This window comes from Aulonocara stuartgranti, assembly GCF_965226115.1.
Source record: "Aulonocara stuartgranti genome assembly, chromosome: 2".
Lineage (NCBI taxonomy): Eukaryota > Metazoa > Chordata > Actinopteri > Cichliformes > Cichlidae > Aulonocara > Aulonocara stuartgranti.
In genome coordinates, this window is record NC_138940.1 from 14480009 (window position 1) to 14482964 (window position 2956).

Sequence of the window (2956 nt, forward strand, 5' to 3'; positions counted from 1 at the left end):
GTGGGGGTGTTACGTGCCAAGGGGTGTGGCTTTGCTTTTGTGCTCTGTTTTGTGTTCTGTTTATCTTTCAGGCGTCAGGCCTCCTCTGATTGGCCAGTTCGAAGTTGATTGGCAGGTGTCTATTGGCTGGTCTGGGCTCACACTCCAAGGAACACTACAAATGAGCCGCTCCCTGGCCAGCTGGGGCTGCTGGCTTCTGCTTTGACAAACATTTGCGAACAGGCTTCTTTATGTTGTGTGTGGTGGGAGGCTGGACAGGTAAGCCGGGGTACCCTATACATTGGTTGTAGAATTTACTCTGTTAGTCACACTAGGTTATGCGGTTGTTGCCACCCTTGTATGTTTTCACTGACTTTTATCGAGTAGCTAGGTAGGCCTTTTGTTTTGCACTTTTCTTTCCGTTAGGCTAGGCCCTGGAAGCTACCGACCTCTTTTTGTTTTATTACTTTCTTTGATTTGGATCAACCGCCCAGTCCTCCTCCCCCCCCCACCTCTTCTCTGTTGTTAAGATTGACTGTCCAACCATTAAATTCTGCCTGATACCTAACTGCTCTGTGGTCTTCCTCCTTCATTGATTGTGGTTGTCCAGTGTTGCTGTCCCCTGCCTGCCTTTGCCCCCGCCGTGGTGGGGGGGACGTAACAGTGGTGTTTCCTCAGAAGAACCAGCAGAGTCACAAAGGACACCAGTCCATCTCACCACCTTGACTTGCTGACTGATGTTCGTCTGCACTGCACAGAGGAAATCAACTGACTGAGGTTCGTCCAGTGACGTGTTATGAAATGTATATTTGTTTTATGCTTACAGATGTTTTTCTTGACAGGGGCTCTGCAGAGGTTAGACAAAGCAGAGAAAACATGTGCTTTACATTTTACTGGGATATTTGTTGCCTGATGTTCAGCAGGAATGGAGAAATAGAATCAAAGGGAGATCTTTTTCCTGTTTTTGTAATGATGTAAGTAAATCTTCAATATCATTTATTTGCTTGGTTATATTAGGAGTGTTTCTGAGTGAGGGAGAGAGGAGTCATCATCCAGGTAAAGTGACGTAGATCAGTGGACACACTTGTCTCCCCTTTAAAGGAGACAATCCAAGTCATCCTTAAATGTTAGTGCTTTCAAATACACAAACATTTTTAAAGGACAAAAATGAACATCCAACTTTGACTGTAATACAAAATAAATCTTTGCATGTGTGTTTTCAAACTCTCAGATGGGCAGCATATCAGTCTTGGACTGTCTAACCTGCCGGAGCAGCACTGAATGACCACCACACATGAGCATGTTCCTGCAACATTCAGCAGCTTTGTTCATCTGTGTGCTTCTGCTTTTGGTAAGTAGAGTTACCCAACTCCAGTAACTCTAAACACATCCATCCATTTCTAATGGCCTGGTTACTTCCTGTCAGTTACTTTAGAAACCATGTGGTCACCTGACCTAACACTGTTTCTTCTTCTTCCCCTTAATGCTCAAGTGTCAAATGTCAAACAGCTGGAGAGGAAACTACACCAGTGTACTGGGATGTTTAACCAACACGTGCCAGATGCTGTTCCTTCATGGTGACATCACCAGAGACAGCCCCACCCACCTCAGGACCTCGCCATTGATCATGATCATGATAACAGCGAGCGGAACTAAGACTGTAAAAATCCATGACCAGAATGTTTAGATGCTTTCTAATTATTAATGAATACTGAGTTTTTGTCTCTTTTTTTTTTTTTTTTTTTTTCCTCATTTGTTACTAACAAAGTTCACCAAACTCACACAGTTTACATTCTGTATGTTTCCATCTTTACCAGCCACACTATAACTGCATTTAAGAAAATTATCCTTAGAAATCGTTTTTCTCTTTTGTAATTGATGATAATTCAGTGAATATACTGTGCTGCTTCCTTTTATTGCGTCACACATTGCTTTATGTTTTTCAGTGTCCAGTTATTTTTTACTGCTGTTTGAATTCTCTGTATGTTTGACCCTGTAGACTGTTTGATGGACTGCTTGTCTTCCTGTTTGTAACTGCCGCCTGTTTTTTAATAAAGATTTGGATTTCTGACTTCAACACAGCCTCTGCGTGTCCTCCCTTTGTGTCCTCTTCCTCTGTGAATGTGTTGCATGTGTCACAGATTCATTTTATTAACAGCTTTCCCACAGTGAGTTGCATCAGCATTCATTCACAGCACATTGCAGAAGGATTCAGATTAATACAGTGATCTTACAGTCAGAATTATCCTGACAGAGTGCCACTGTAAATGATCTTTCATCAGATAAATTTCAAAGTTCAGTATTTCAAAGCAGGAGTTATGAAGAATTATATTGGAATCAGGACTGTAACAATATGTACTTACAAAGTCAAAGTTTTTTTAATTATGCTAGAATATTGGAAGACAATCAACTTTTAGTGTTTTCCGGATATTAATTATTCTGAAATAGAGACGGTGACGCTAACTGTACAGAAGCACTAAACAACTGACGATCTAACAGACATCATTGGCCTGAGCCGTCATGCACAGTGAGTCTGATCCTTTGTTGTGAGAGTCTGACAAGCATGTTTCTGGTCAGTTTGGAAGAAATAATATCACAATGTTGACCTTTTTTTTTTTAAATATTCCTTCTCTTTTACAACATAAACTGTGATCAAAGCTACTTATGTTCACAGCATGTAATAATAGTGACAGTCCAGGGCATTGTGGTCTGTTGAGCTAGGGTTAGGGTTAGCAATTTAGACATATGTAATCAATATTACTCTTGCTGGATATAACAAACACCTAGGAATTTGTATTATAATTTCATTTTCATGAAATATTCATATTCAGTATTGGTCCTTTTATATTATAACCACGTATCCACCCAGGCTCATGGTGGGGCAGGGCTCTGTCCTGGGATGCTTGAGTAAAAGGTAATGTACACCCTGACCAGGTATCCAGTCTGTCAGAATTGTTTTCAATATTTGGTTCAAAAA

The 2956-nt window shown here is 40.8% G+C and overlaps 1 long non-coding RNA gene across 2 annotated transcripts; it reads left to right on the forward strand.

Annotated features, from left to right (window-relative positions):
* Positions 1–645: 645 nt before the first annotated feature.
* LOC309689059 lies at positions 646–2043 on the forward strand. Of its 2 annotated transcripts, none has more exons than XR_014271238.1 (4): positions 646–756; positions 997–1105; positions 1211–1330; positions 1472–2043. It is a non-coding gene; the product is annotated as an uncharacterized lncRNA (long non-coding RNA). The 2 variants fall into 2 exon arrangements; XR_014271239.1 differs by having other exon boundaries at positions 1211–1313.
* The last annotated feature ends 913 nt before the right edge of the window (positions 2044–2956 follow it).